General features: G+C 39.2%; 1 protein-coding gene across 5 annotated transcripts in view; it reads left to right on the top strand.

The window, feature by feature from the left end:
• Nucleotides 1-16,260, top strand: part of LOC144611422 (RNA binding protein fox-1 homolog 2-like) — a 200,853-nt gene that overhangs the window by 26,408 nt on the left and 158,185 nt on the right. The window lies entirely within an intron of this gene.

Here is a 16,260-nt window from a genome sequence, read left to right as displayed (position 1 = left end):
AAGTAAAGTTAAGCATGTTTTTACTGTATGTAATTTTGATTCATGTAAATCAGTGTTTATGTATTCAGTCTATTACTTTCTTAAAGAGAATCCATCATTAACAATAGCAAAAACCATTATCTCTTGGTAACGACAACTGCTTTGCCAAACACTGACTATCTGCAACCCTTCCGAATTCGACGGCAAGTTTCCGCTTTCTTATTTCATTTCCGCCATTCCGATTTCGCCTCACATTTTTCCGCAAAACAGTCGTTAATTGCAATTTGTCGATTCAGCTGCTAGAGGTCGCTGGGGGTTCCACGAGAAATTCCCTGCCCCTGGAAGTCTCCCTGAAAATGTGGCACCTAGGCTGGGCAAGGCAGCCAATCTCGACCTCATTGGGACTTCCATGGCCAATTGGTGGGTTGAATTTGCAACCTGCGGCCGGGGCTCTGGAACTCCAGCCCAGCTGGAGCCAGCACATCTATCCCCATAGCCGACTTCCTTGCCAGCAACCAGCAAAGCTCTGGAACCTAAACCAGCAAAGCTCTGGAACCGAGAGTGCCAGAAAATTCGTGGTGGAACATAATGAGTAAATATTAAATTTAAGTACAAGATTATGTAACTATATTAATTAATTTAGACTGGGTTAAAATATAAAACACAGCAGAAAAGCCAATCACCACCTTTTGGGCTGATTATCAATTAATGTGCGAATTTACTTCAACAAGTACTTCCGTATGCTTAGTCGAGTCGCATATATCAACTCTTCATAACTTAGTCATACATTTTAATGACCATTGTTCTTTTATTCAATACCAAGAGAATGGGGATGTGTAAGGAAAAAGCAAAATAGAAAAAACAAAACAAAACAATTTTTTCTTTGTGTTGCAAAAAGTATCTCTGTTCAATAACCTTTCTATGAATAGCAGAATATACTCATGATAGGCAAGACATTGTACATGTGGTCCAAGAACTACAGACTGCTGGAAATAATAGTCATTTTTCACACATGAATGTAGCGCAACGCATATGTGTATTTGGCGTGCATGCCTTTTTTTTTGCTGAAAAGTTGCATTACACGCCATATTATGAATTTTTATGTAAAATTCTGAATTTTGGACATCTAAATTATGAATTTGTAAAATCAAATGTTGGGAGGTTTGTATCTGTCCTCCAAGGCTTGCTGGAGCTCCCGGGAGCTGGTCATTTTAACTTCTCTTTCCATTCCCATATCAACCTTTCTGACGGCCTCCTCCTTTGCTAAACACAGTGGGACTTTCTGCTTCTATACCTCCTGCCTATCAGTTGCCTATCAGAGAGGAGGGCATAGGCCAGATGGTATGGAATCTTGATGATAGTTGCCACCACATCGGGATAGCATCTTGTGTAGATACTTCCGATGGTGGGGAGGGCTTATACCCATGACGGACTGCAGTGTCCACCACTCTCTGCATCCTCGTGTTCTGTGCACTGGAATTGCCATACCAGCCCATGATGCAACCAGTCAGGATACTTTCTACAGGACATCTGCAGAGATTTATTAGATTATTCAACGACATGCTGAATCTCTTTAAACTTTTAATAAAGTAGATGTGCTGGTGAGTCTTTTCGTGATTGCATCTATGTGCTGGGGTGATGAATAGTATACTGACGTGTTCTTGTTGTCAAGCTGATCCAGAGCTGAATGTAGCGCAAATTAGATGATATCCTTCGTAGCCCTATTTATTCCTGTAAGAAAATTGCGGTCAATTTTAAGAAATTAATTGCTTCGGACCTGTGATGGCCTGATTTATAGTTTACTAGGCCGAGTGGATCGGTTGGGTCCAAACCTCTCCTGCATTGGTACAGCACCCCCTTCACCCCTCCTCTATGCTGTTCACTCCTCCCCCATCCCCTTCACCCTCCCCTATTCCCTCCCTCCACCCCTCCCCTTCCTTCCCTCTCGGCCCAACCGTGGACCCGTTGCCTGGCAGAGAGTGCCCCTGTGGCCGTGGGTGGGCAAGTGGGGACAGGGAAAAGGCACTGACCTCGGCCCCGTTTCTCCTGCGGGCCTGGCGTGGAGCCGAAGAGTCTCCTGCAGCTCGGCTGCGATCTGCGGCGAGCGGCAGAGAACGGCGGCGATGACATGGACCTATTGCCGGGTGGGGAGTGTCATGGACCTATTGCTTAGTGCCATCTCAACTTTTAATTTGTGTCCTTGGGCTAAGTGTGAACTTGATAGCAAAGTAGGCCTCCATGTAAGTTTGCCAGGGAAGGTTTTATCTACTAAACTATGATGCTACCACGGAATACTTGCAGAATTGTTTTTCATGCTTGTCCCAGTAACTATATGTTATATATAAGTAGCCTCGTGGCAGTGTAGAATTGTATACTAACATGAGTCCTTGAATTATATGAATGTAAATGGATTGTATGTTAATAGCACGAATTATGATAACAGAAGGTATACGAGAGATTACTGACCATGTACAGTAAATACACCATTGCAGACTCATTGTGCCGTGCATCTTGTTGCCATAATGCAATAAAAGAAACAAAGTTATTGGTTTATAATTGACATGTGAGATGCTTTGTAAAGGTAGTCATTATAGCTGGCTTTCATTCAATGTATTCGTTGAAAAATTGCGATTTAACAGTTGTGTGGTCTTCATTTGTTTGGATTAGCAGTCTCATGGAAAGCATATGTGCTCTCTTTAGGCTAGTTTTTTTACACCATTGGCAGTATTCCAATGCTTCTACGTTATCAGATCCTTTTGGTGTCATGTGATAAATGTTTTTTGTCTTTCTTGCCCTAGTACTGCCTTTATAAGATTATATCCATTTGGAAGCATTGAAGAAAAAAGTATTTGTCTCGCATCTCGTGGTCTATCTTGTGAGTTGTACTATCAAAGCTAGATTCAGCCTGTACACAAATATTCCTTTATGAAATAGAGCCTCCAGAAGATTGTTAGCTGTAGAGGTATGAAATGTTCATTAAGATGTAAAGGGTGAATTATGCTTTTGAGTGCTTGTGAGTCACTTAATATAATTGATTCCAGATGCTCTGATAGAGTCAAAGGACAAAGATTGCCAGTGTTTAAGCTTAGCTCTCAATCCTGAGCACTTCCTGTGCTGTGTTGGATCAAATATCCCCAATTATACCCGTGCCTTTGGCTGAAGCAATATCCAGTAATATTCACATCACAAGGATTTTTGCAGTGTGCTGAATCCGCTCAGATTTGGGAAATGTTGAATACAAGGCAAGCAGTGAAGCTTGGTTTTACATTGTTGCATGCTAACGCATATAGTTTTGAAAATTTACATAAATAGACATATCTTTCCACAATAAGTAAATCAGATTTTAAAATGTAATAATATATATTATCATAGATTAATAAAACATCCCTTGGTCTCAAATCAAAAAGAACAAGATTAACTTGTCCATCAAATCTGCTGAATGCTGACCTAATGTGACTTCACACCAGTCACCATGTATTATGTTCATAAAACATAAAGATATTAACTATTTTAGATACAATTCTAGAATATCGTATCTGACATCGAAAGGCAATTATAAATTTTAAAGCACCATCAACACTGGTCCCAGATGGTACAGGATGAGTCGGAGATAAAATGTTTTCAAGTAAAAAATCAGCTTTATTGTAAATTGGCTTTAATTTATTCTTAATGTTTCTTATGGTGGGATTATTTTCAAGCAGCAGAAATTGGCTTCCTGCTTGATTCATTGTTTCCATTTCAGGGGTGGGTGGGGAAGCTGCAACTCAGTTTAAATATAAGCATGTCTGGATAAATTTGGATGGATTTATCTTGCAGACCTTTGAATTGTTATTTACATTGTTCTTGATTTTGGTTTGGTTGCAAGTGATTTTTTTTTCATCATTGGGTTTTTCCCTGGCGATATCAAGAGGCTCAAGGCTGTACCTTTAAAACAGAATTTTCCTGAAATATTTACAGAGAGCTAAATGATCCAATAAAAACCATGGGTACTCTATAGTTTTCCCATATTTCTAGGAATAAGCCCAGCATGCAGATTGCCTCCCTAGTTGTATGCTGCATTCAGATGCTTGTTTTCTCCAATTTATGAGGCAATACAGTAGGAACATCCTGTGTACCAGTATTTATAAGTATTTTAAATATAATCTGTTCATCCCTTCCAACATACGTTACCCCCTCACAACCTATCTCTGACCCTTTGCCCATCTTCACTGGTTTCTTGCAATGGTGTCTTGGTCTTTACCTCATTCATATTTTGAAGGCCCAAGACTGATTCTTATGATATCCAACCTGTAACAAATTTCAGATTGGTAGACTGTCATTTATTTCTACTTGGAAAAAAAATGTTGCGGATGCTAAAAATCTGAAACAAAACAAAAAATGCTATGAATCCTAAGCAGCCCAGGCACAATTTGATGACAGTTAACATTTTAACATTTGTAACTTCCTGCACTTACATTCGGTCTTGCTCATTCAAGTTTTCTTTTAACCACGCTGTTATGTTGCCTTAACAAATTTCTTTTGAACATTCAGATAATCTACATCCACTGGCTAGAATTAGGAACAGGAGAGCATTACTGAAGCAACAAGGATATCTAAAGTTAAGGTGCCAACTCACTGAAGGTGCAGCACAAGATTACGTGTGCCAAATAGCAAAGGTAGAACAAAGGGATCTTGCAACAAATGACGTGCAATGCTTGTCATTGTAAGTCATGAATGGTGGTGGGCAATTAGAAGCTGAAGGGAGGAGGAGGTGGCTTCCAGAAGATCGTTATCAACTGTGGCAGGGCCTAGCAAGTGAGTGCAAAAGATAAGTACAGGTCCTCCACCGTTTTTTCCAGACTAGCAGAGATCACGCAATAATGATACAATACTTCTCTAACCCACTAATTATACACCTTCCTTGGCTCTACAGCACCATGGACTACTAGAAACTTAAATAAAACAAATATTAAATGTAAATAAATTTTACAGCAAAACATGCATTTTCTGCACAGGCACCATGGGAGTCACCAAATGAATTGCCCTTAGAAATCCCGATGTGTGTCAGATCAGTGGTTGCCCGCGGGGACCAAGGTGCAACTTTCACTATCAGGACGACCCCCCCCCCCCCCCCAACTCCAAAATTGCCAAATTTATTGAAAATATGGTGGGGCAGACATTTCCGAGAGGAGTCCAACAGTACCGGAAAGGTTTGCCTTGGCCACCAGGGGCCGAGATACCAGCCTACAAAGTTGGCCTCAAAGTCGGCTATGGGAATGGATCTGGCGGCTCCAACCGGGCCGGAGTTCCTGAGTCCCGGCCGCAGGTGGCAAATTCAACCTGCCGATCAGAAGTCGAAGATTGACACAAAAAGCTGGAGTAACTAAAGCAGGATAGGCAGCATCTCTGGCGAAAAGGAATGTGTGACGTTTCGGGTCGAGACCCTTCTTCAGAAGTCTAGCTGTGGAAGTCGGCAATGGGAATGTATCTGCTTGCTCTGGCCGGGCCAAAGCTCCAGAGCCCTGACTGCAGGGTGCAAATTCAGCCCGCCGATCAGCTACGGAGGTCGTGACGTCAAGATCGGCCACCTCACGGCTTAGGTGCCACATTTCTGGGGGGATTTCAAGTGCGCTCTCGTAATTTTGGATTAAAGGAGATGCAAAACCACCAGCTGCTGGAAAATCGGTGGTGAACCTGTATTCACAGTCAAGTTCAGCCTAAATTACTGAGTGGGTATTAATTTCGGCTTCCTCTGAGATCTCCAATGTCTCAGAAGCCAGTCTTCAATCAATTTGATACACTGTACATGAAGTCAAGAAACAGTTGAGTGCACCGGATAACCCTTGCAATAATCACAATCACAATAAAATTTTATTAGCCAAGTATGTTTTACAACATACGAGGAACTTCATTTGCCGTACAGTCATAACAATAAAAAGCAACAGGACACACAAAATACATTTTAACATGAACATCCACCACAGTGACTCCTCCACATTCCTCACTGTGATAGGTGAAAAAAAAGTTAAATCTCTCCCTTTGTCCTCCAGCGGTCGGGGGCTCTAACCTTCCGTTGACGGGATGATCTTGACTCCTATAGCCGGCGGCGAGCCTTCCTCGTCGGGGCGATCAAGCTCCTTAATGGGTGGGTGGGGGGTGAGGAGGGAGAGGGGAGGGGGAGGGGGGAGGGGGAGATCTCAGCTCACCCGCGCCGGCGATCTACCCCGGGTCGGGACCAGTCGAACCTTGTGCAGCTTTTGGAGCTCCCGACCGGTCTCAACCCGAGACTTCGAGCTCCTGGTGTTAAAGTCCGCAGGCTGCATTGGAGCGTCGATCCCAGACAAGGGATCGCAGGCTCAGATGATAAGTCCAAACACCCCGCGGGGGCACACCACCAGGAGGCGCCGCATGATGGCTGCCTCGCCTACAGTTTGTCCTTTTCAAACTCTTTTTGTTATTTTTGGTAAGTTTTAAAAGTTTGTGTAAATGTTCTCTGGTTTGTTTTATGTGGGGGGTGGGAGAGGGGGTCGGGGGAAACTTTTTTTCAATCTCTTACCTTGCCGGAGATGCGATTGTTTTCCGGAGCGTATCTCTGGTTGCTCTGCGGCCTATCATCACGGAGCTGGAGGTCTTGCCTGGGACTGACCTTGAGTCCCAGCGGGGGCGTGATCTCTATATGGCAGATTTTGGTTATAGCGGACCGAGGCTCCTGTTGCAGCCCCCCCCCCCCCCCCCTCCCAACTTCTCAAGTTACGCAATAAGATGGCGCCATGCGATTTGGTTATCGGGAGTGGAGAGAGCGACCAGCATGAAGGCGTTGAGTATTAGACCTGTCCCTGACGCACTCAGATTCCATTTAAATAAATACAAAGTACAGAAAAGCCAAGTTTAACAATTGTTAAATTTGTTCCATAAATTTATAAAGATATTTCCGTGACTTAATAACACTTTTACAGTAAACATGAAAATCTCTTCTGAGAATAAAAACAGTAGTTTTTTTCCAAATCGAGCTGTTGCGAAAGAGCATTTTGAGCTAAAAATAAATGCAAGACTATTGGCATGCGATCAATTTCATTGGTCCCTGTTGCTGTAATGTTGTGGCACTGGAGACAGACTGGCCAAAACACAAGCCTGATTTCCTGAGCCATGCCCAAGCTGAAACATCTTGGTCCTGATGTAATTTTGTCAGTGAATGGGCGGGACTAATGATATGGAAGAAGAAATGAAGAGAAATGTTATACTGTGGTTATACGCTGTTAGCAACAATTGCTGCCTCAGTCAGACCTGTGTCCTGTCGTCATCCCGCTAATGATTTCCTGTAATCCCTTTTGGTGCAATTGGAATCTGTGTGCTTTGCTCTCATCGTCTTTGATTAGGGTGGAAAAATTCACTCTTGTCCAGAAAATGAGTGCATCTTTGAAAAGATGTATGTGCCAGAACATGTTGCTTTCGCCATGTTTAATAGTTAATACTTTGACAATTGAAGAAGTTACAAATAAAAGTGAAATGATGTGTTTTAAAAAACACGTTTTAAAAGTATTACTCATTTCAAAAATATCTGCTTTAAAATGCCTTTCAAGACTAATTTTATCAACTTTTCTCTGTACTGTAATTTTTTATTTTAAGTTCAGGAGAAACAAATCTGTTGGCGAATTAGCTATTTTTATGCACACTAGTCGAGTTTTTTTAGCCTTGTGAGAGAAGAGCAAATTTTGCAATTAAAATCAGACACGTACAATGTAGCAAATGACAACAGTGCAATGGAGAGGCACGTAAATATCACCTTTCAAGAACTTTACTGTTGTTCCCATGTATCCGGTGGATTTGTCATTTCTTTAATGTTTTTGTGCTGATGTAATCTTGGAGGGAGTGATCTCCCATGGCTCATAGCACATAGCCCCTGGATAAGAAGGATTTTAAATGTCCTATGCTTGATTACTGCTGGAAAGTACATGTATTGTTGAGAACATGACTGAATTTAAATCTAGCCGCCCTTCTTGGGTCATGCATGAATGGGCCTTTGGGTCAAGATATTGTAGACTGATAACTATCCTAGCAAGCTTCAGAGGCCAATTGGTTGAGGATACAGAAATAGTGCACATTTTTTGAGATTCAAAAATAAAATCAGTGTGCTGTTTTTGTTTTGCTTAATTGTTCATCCTGCTTGTTCCATTGACATCATTTCACAACATAACAGAGAATTAAATTAATAATATTAATCAGTTCACTGGATTAATTCTTTTTAAATTTGGAATTGAAAAGAGCCCTTAAGTTCTTGCGATGGATTCTATTAACCAAAACTATTTAAAATAAAGCTACTGGCTGTTTTTGAAATGGATGAGTATGGTGAAGGAAGATCATGAGAGACGGAGATGCATGTTATTTCTCTATAGTTTGATGACTATTTCGTCATTCGGCAGTACAGCAGAGGAAGAAGTAAAGAAATAGAATTTGCCAGGGTCACCATGCTTCACCTGCCATTTCCACTCAAGTGAGGTTGTTTCCCTTGCGTAATAAAACATTGTTTTTCTGTCTGATTGGAATCATTGGTGCGTGCCTTTTTTTACCAAGTGCTCTGTTTATATTTTACCAGAGCTGTTTGTGGTTATTAATCAGTTATTTTATCCCTGGATTTTCCAATTCTTTCTGTTTTGGTCTTTGATGGAATTGATGTGAGCAAATTAAGCACAAATACAATTAAGTTTTTATTTGGTTTAGCTGGATAGATTTGCAGCTTTGTACACCATTGAGCCTTTTGATATCTTAATATGACGGAATAGCAATATCCAGATTACTGGTACTGTAGTTTATATAGAAATGGTAAGCCATCCAGTTTTAGCAAGGTTTTTGTTGCTGATTACTTAAAATGATCTGATCCCTGCAATCAATGCCAAGAAAGCTCTTGAAATTATAGCAACTGACTACTCCCAAATAAAATTATGTAATAGAAACTCTGAAATACCTTTATGGCATCTTGTTTACTTATTTTTGTATAAAATCTAAGTTAAATAATGAAATTCTATGTTATCTTGAGATTACTTTTTCCACATTCATCCAGAAGTTTTTCTATAAATGGAAGTTGATTGTTAAAAATTGTTTGTATTTTGGTGCATATGCAGGGTTGATTTTGATTGAGATAATTATATGTGATGCTTGTTGGTGGAACAGTAAGTCTAATAAAGTACATAACATTTTTCAGAAACACATTGCCTGAACCCAGACATGCTTCTGCAGTGCAATTACTAGTTTCTCTATCATCTAAATAATACCCATGTCTACATTAAAATGGAAATCTCTTAAATTAGTGTTGGCTTCCAGTTTCTTTCAACTATATTTAGAACGCAAACTATACTTAAGATGTCATTCCACAGTCATGTGCCTCGTACATCTCTCATTGTTCTTGTTCAGAAAATAACCGCACCGATTGGAAACTCTCAATTTTCTTCACCATCTAGTCATGCCATATAGTGTAATAGCCGTGGTGTTGATCTGTGAAATCAGTAAGGTCTTTTCTCAATGCATGCCAGACCCCTCATTTTAGGCCTGCCTGTCCTCAGCCACTGCCATTCTGGGATCCTTTGGCTGTGGACCCTGGTTCTTGAGATGATATGTACATTTTTGAAGATAAAACAGTGATTTTCTTTGCAAGAGTCCAAAAAGCTTTCATTTACTTGCACCTTTGTTAATGTGAAATCATCTCAATGTCAGGATATTAATATAATGTTCACAACCTTTTGATTGCAATACAGCCAGGGAATAAAATAGTCCTGTCATAGTTTTACCAAAATTGACCCAACTTGCTGTGAGTAATATGAAATAAAAAACCCCATAAGTATTGAAATTTGAAAAGAAAATGAAAAATGTTGGGAGCATCTAGCAGGTTGGGCAGTATCTGTGGAAAGAGAAACTAAGTTGATATTTGAAGTTGAAGACCCATCCTCAGAACAGACTCTTCTGACCAAAGGTCATTAACTCTATTTGTTTTTCCACAAATGCTATCTAACCTGCTTAATGCTTAAAACTGGGAATATTGTTAATTTGCAAATAGATAGCGTATGATTTTTAAACTGTTGGTTTAAAAAAAAAAAGGAACCCATGCTGGCTGGAAACAGCTTTACTCTAATTGCCACTGTCTGCAGGTCACTCAAAGCAGCATATGATAAAAGCACATGAAGTAATCGAACCCTTGTAATTGAACTCATTCTTGCCTTAAGCATAACTGCACCTGGGCTACAGATACATGAAGGTTATCATGTTTATTAAATGCAGTGACATCAGATTGGCTCATTTCTGATGAGCTTAGATCACATTTATGTGAGACTTTGAGATAGGTAGTGCAACAGGGGAGAAAGGTGGAAATGCTGAGAGACTAATGTCTCTCAAATAGACTGTTTAAAACATGACTGTTCCTGAATGTCTAACTCTGCTATGGTGGATTTGTAACAATTTGATAAAGCAATTACTATTGCAACAATTTCCTCATTTTAAGCGCTAATGGTAACCAAGGCCAACATGTGCTACTTTCTGTTGCTGGTGAATCATCTTTTGTTAAGTGCAAAGGATGCTGTTGCCTGTAGTCACATGCATTATACTATTTTCGTCCAAATAGATAATATGATTCTGCCTTTGGCGAAAAATGAGTTCTCCAATGTAATATCTTGCTTTCTACAGCGTTTATTAAGCAGCCTTGCTCCAAATGGATGTGAAGCAATTAAGCGCCTGATGCTTATGACCATATGTTTGATAATTGGAGATTGAATTGCTGTGCTATTCATCTGTCACGTGGCAGTCTCAATCAAAATAATCGAGCTATTTCCGCCCCCAAAAAAATTGTAAGCAGCCACCAGTAAGCCTTTGTGTTGCAGGCATTTCAGAAACATGCTCGTTGGAACTCGGTGGTTGAGTAAAAGGAACTGTATTCTTTAGTAATTGGAATCCTAATGTACATTTTGTTTTAACTGGTGCTTTGCCTGTTAATTCCCTTTCAGTCCCTCTTTCCCATCAATTTACATGGTGTCCCTCTTGAAAGGGGTGTCGGGGACAATATCGTTACATTTCAGAGTATTTCACAAATACATAACCCAATAAGAAAGAATATCGTCAGTTTTATATTTTCATCTGTTTTATATTTTCCGGGGAGGTTGCTGATATTTTCTTTTGTGGTATTTTGTATTGTGTATGCTTTGTATGATGAACACACTTGAGTGTGTGACTGCTTGCATTTCCACTCTTTACAATGGACCAATGGATTAACTGTCTCATGGATTAATATTGGAAGACAATTATAGAATTGCATTTGTTGGTAAATTTCAGATCTTTTTATAGGTGGATTTATTAGAATAAAAGAATTACTGACAACCCAAGGAAATTGGACCAAAATTGATGCCATTTCCTTTAGAGGTTTTGTTGGAACTTGTGTAAATGTAACATTCTATGTAAGAAGAACAACCAAACTTTTACATTTATTCATTACTTTTAATCTGGTGAATATTAGAAGAGAAGTTTTGTTAAGATATGTAGGTTGAACCTTTTTCTGTCCTTATTTTCTACTTTTACTTTGCAGGATGTGGGCTGTTAGAATTAAATCATTGGCCAATTCTTACCCTATACCCCTTCTACCTGATGACATTTAGCCATTGAAGTCGCTAACATTTTTAAAAGTTAAAGTTGGAAAAGCTAGTGTGTGCGTTTCTCCCATTCCCTGCCTTAGTTAATTGAGCTGGAGGGAAAGCATGGATTTGCTTAAATGTGAGACTGAAGTCTCTGGTCCTTTGCTATTTTTGTCATAACTAGCTAATGGATTTGTGATCCATGGCCATCGTTGCAGGAAACCAGCGATTGAATGCTATATATTGTTTCTGATTATTTTTACCGTCACAGTTAAACTTAAGGTAGACTTAAAAAATAAAATCTGCCTCTAGCCTAATGCAGATGACACCTGTGACTTAGTTGGGGAGGAGGGATTGCATTCTTAGAAAATGGTCTGGGCCCAGGACAGATCTTCAGAAATATGCTTGGCCAGGAGCTTCGTTGTTGATTCTCTCGACCAACAACCTGCCAATGGACAACTTTGTGGGCCTTTAGCTTTCGTTTTGCTGACATTGAGAGCAAGATTGTTGTTCTGGCACCATTCAATCAAATTTTCAATCTCTCCCATACTAATCTTTACCCATTATTCATCCAATAATGGTACCTTTGGAAAATTTTATGACAGCATTGGAACTGTGTCTTGCTTTTGCATCAGAGGTATAGAGTGGAGCAGGGGGCTGAGCATACAGCCATGAGCAGCCCTGTGCTGATGGTTATCAAGGAGGAAATACTGTTGTCAGTTCAAATTGTTTGTCGTCTACTGATGAGGAAGTCTAGGATCCAGTTGAATAGGGATGAGCAGAGATTCTCATATTTTTCCTCAATGTTTAGGGATTTGAAAAGTTTTGAATTTCCTATTTCACCTTAAGACAATGTGTGTAAAGTCTTAGAAATCTGCGCCATAAAATGATGAAAGCTGGTTTGCACTTCTGATCTCTTATAATATGGTTCTGAACATGGAAAAATTTGGTGCAGCAGCATGTTGCTTTCACTGGAATGAGCAAATTGTTTGGTCTTTGCCAATTGTTACAAATAGGATGGGAAAATGGAACTAAATAAGGGGAAGTTATGAATCTGACTTAGTAAAGTGACAAATTTTAACAAGAGTTCAGAAATGAGATTATAGGCAGAGAGTTAATATAAGCCAAATGTATTGTAGGGTGAGTTGGGATCAAAAGTTACAAGTTAAGTGAAGGGTCATGGGATGGGGAAGAATGGTGAATACATTGTGTGTTTACTAAGGTCTGGATTACCAGGTTGGAAATGGTTCTGAGCAATATGCATGGATGATCTCTGGGCAAGTTGTTTATTAAAATGAGGCAACGATAATTTAAAAAAAATTACACTTGCATGTGACCAAGATGTGGGTAAAAGTTTTAATCTTAAGAGAACTTGCAATAAAATTAGATGCTGGTGGATGTAGACATCTTGGTTGTTTGGCAATATGGAGGTTGTCACTCCTATCAGGCTTGGATAGAATACAAATACTTTTATGCTCAAATTCATACTGATAAAAGCATAAAAATAGATCTGGTAATAACTTGGTAGAAGCAAAAATCGAATTGTATGGAGTTTTTTGTCTTGTTTGCAGCAATGTTCATCCCACATCTACCAATGTGCATGCCGCATTAGTGCAAATGGGCTAGAGTTGGATAAAGACCAAGGTCAAGGTGCCTTCGCAACACTCAAGCACAGTTCTGAATTTTATTACTTTATAAAATCCAGCTAAAAGGTTAATATCTGCTTTTTGTTGAGAATTTGGAAAGGTTTGATCATTTTCTAATAACCATTATCAAATTGGTTATTATTTAAATGTGCACAATGATTTGAATGTGGACCTCTGAATACTATTTATGTCTATATTCTTGTCTATTTAATGCAAGTACAGCTATAGTGATCATTGTGCTCTGCTAAGTTTTTTCCATTTCTTTCAGTTCTCGGGAATTAATTACAGTGCTGAGCATAGCAGTAGAGACTGAAGGCTGCTCATGGGAACCTTGATCCCATCCTTTATCGTTCTGTGACTAGAATTTAGGATAGTGAAAGCACAGAATATCGATCTGTTGTCACAATAGCTGTTGCGTTTCAACTGCTGAATTTGAAGGACAGTTTGAGGTCCTTGAATACTTGACACTACTGAAAATTTGTATTGATTCTAATAGTTTTTAATAAATACCAGCGACTGACTTAAAACTAATCTTGCTCGTCAATTTTTATTTACCTGGTAGAATGTTTGGAATTCTGGACAAAATGAAACAACACTATTGGAAGAAATGTAGGAAAGAAAACTGCAGATGCTGGTTTAAATCGAAGGTAGACGCAAAATGTTGGCGTAAATCAGCGGGTCAGGCAGCATCTCTGGAGAGAAGGGTCTCGACCCGAAACGTCACCCATTCCTTCTCTCCAGAGATGCCGCCTGACCCGCTGAGTTACTCCAGCATTTTGTGTCTAACACTATTGTAAGTGTAGATCTGCAAGGCACAGGTATTTGTTTAAAATATATACATTCTCTATATTCAAAGTGTTGCTGAGATGATTGGTGTACCTTGCTTTTGTCGTAATTGGTGTACTTTGCCAGACTTTAACTAATTTCTCTTCTTCCAATCAATTAGGTACAGTGCAGTGCACTAATTTTGTGCATTATCTGACTTTTATTGTTATGGTGTATATATATAGACAATAGGTGCAGGAGTAGGCCATTCGGCCCTTTGAGCCAGCACCACCATTCAATTTGATCATGGCTGATCATTCTCAATCAGTACCCTGTTTCTGCCTTCTCCCCATACGCCAAATCTACTGGCATTAACGGCTCTTCCACTTTCAGAACATTTGGTCATCTTTTCATTTTCACCCACCTTTCCCTCCAACTTACCCGTGGATAAAAATCCTTATCCATGCTGTAATTCTACATGAGAAAACGCTTGTGATCTTAAACAATCATAAATGTAATACTTCATCCACACTGTGCAGCTCATTTCTTGCATCAAATTCCATTTACCTATTGGTTATTGTTCAACTTGGAAGAAAGGGATAAAGATGTACCAGCATCTGCAGTTATTTTCCTATTAAAAATGAGACATTTCTGAACTGGTAGCCAATGAAGGATGTTTTGGGTCGAGACCCTTCTTCTGACCGTGTCCGGTCCTAAGGCCCTCAAAGATCTTTACACTGTTCCTTTCCTGGATTCTATTATTTCCCTAATTTTAATTACTTGACCGTTGTCAATTATGTTTTCAGCTTTTGACTCAAGTTGTAGAATCATCTTTCTGAATGCCTTTATTCCTTTCTTCCAAGTTGACCATTAATCCTTCACTTTTTGTCTATCCTTTCAATCATTTCTCCGAACATTAGCATAGTGTTGAATTGGGCTTAATGAAAGCCCGAGAAGGAGCTTGCTTCTTTTTACTATGCTCAAGATGCTGTGGTTATGGTTAAATTCCTATTTGAATTTCTCAAAATTTTGTGTGAAATTGATTTTACTTAGGATGAGAGTAGAATACTGAATCCCACTTGATGTGATTATTGGAAACAAATGATATCATTCCTCAGACAGTATTTTAACCCTAACTGTCTATAGCTGCTTCATCAATAACATTCACTTCTGCCTTTTTTTGATTTAGTGGTTGGACTCTGGGAGTAATTTTTCTTTTATTCTTTCATCATTTCCTCATTATCACATCTGTGCAAGAACATTTTTCCTGTATTGATGTTGTTTTTGGTTACATTCCTGAATACCAGCTAACATATGTCTATTCGGAGTGGCACTGGCAAATTATGGTTCATGGCTGCTTCTTTGAGAACATTGTGATACTCCTTTCGGTAGGGGTCATAGCCAGTCGTCAGGAGATGTTTTCAGTTTCTTACATGATAATGCAATTGAATTCTACTTGGCTTTATTAACCTTTTAATCGATGGCCAGGATCTGAGTTGAAATAATTTTGCCATATGTATTCAAACCAATTGTGTCATTGCTTTGAAAAATATACAAGTTCTCTTCTGAACCTGGAATGGAAACTTGACAGGAAATCAACCATTAGGAAATGGAAGAAAGGATTTTATTAATTTATTTATTTACACTTGTGTTTTATTTTATATGTTGGATTGTTTTTTTCTGTACCTTTGACTTTTCATTAAGTTGTAATAGAATAAATGTTTTGTTGATTTCACCGTTTTGAATGTTATCAGGCCCCATAATTAGTGATCATTTCCTCAGTCTATTGTGGAAGCTAGTGCCACATGTAGCTAATGTTAATTTTTCTTTCTTAACCTTCCTGGAAGTATTGACTGGTCACCCTTTTCATGTTTGAGTGACATCGAGAATCAACAACATAAGTCTGAAGAAAGGTTCTGACAAGAAACATCATCTGTTCATTTCTTCCATGAATGCTGCCTGACCCATTGAGTTCCTCCAGCATTTTGTTAAATCCAGATTCCAGCATCTGCAGTTTCTTATGTCTCCAATCTATTTAAGATTGGAGAAGATACAGTTGAGACAGTTAGAGAATTTGAATGCTGTGTGATCGATCTCATTCCCACATATATTCTTAATCTCCTCCTGAGCTCACTCTTGTCCATCCATCTAACGATGTACGGTAGACCATTTGAAAATAGCCTGCTGAGGTCCTCGTTACTGTTATTCCACTGTTGCTACTGTGTCTCTGACATTGATAACAGATACGTCTTCCACTATTCTGAATTATCTTTCACGAAAAT

The sequence above is a fragment of the Rhinoraja longicauda genome, chromosome 40 (assembly GCF_053455715.1).
Source record: "Rhinoraja longicauda isolate Sanriku21f chromosome 40, sRhiLon1.1, whole genome shotgun sequence".
In the NCBI taxonomy this organism is placed as follows: domain Eukaryota; kingdom Metazoa; phylum Chordata; class Chondrichthyes; order Rajiformes; family Arhynchobatidae; genus Rhinoraja; species Rhinoraja longicauda.
This window is presented reverse-complemented; position numbering and strand designations above follow the sequence as displayed.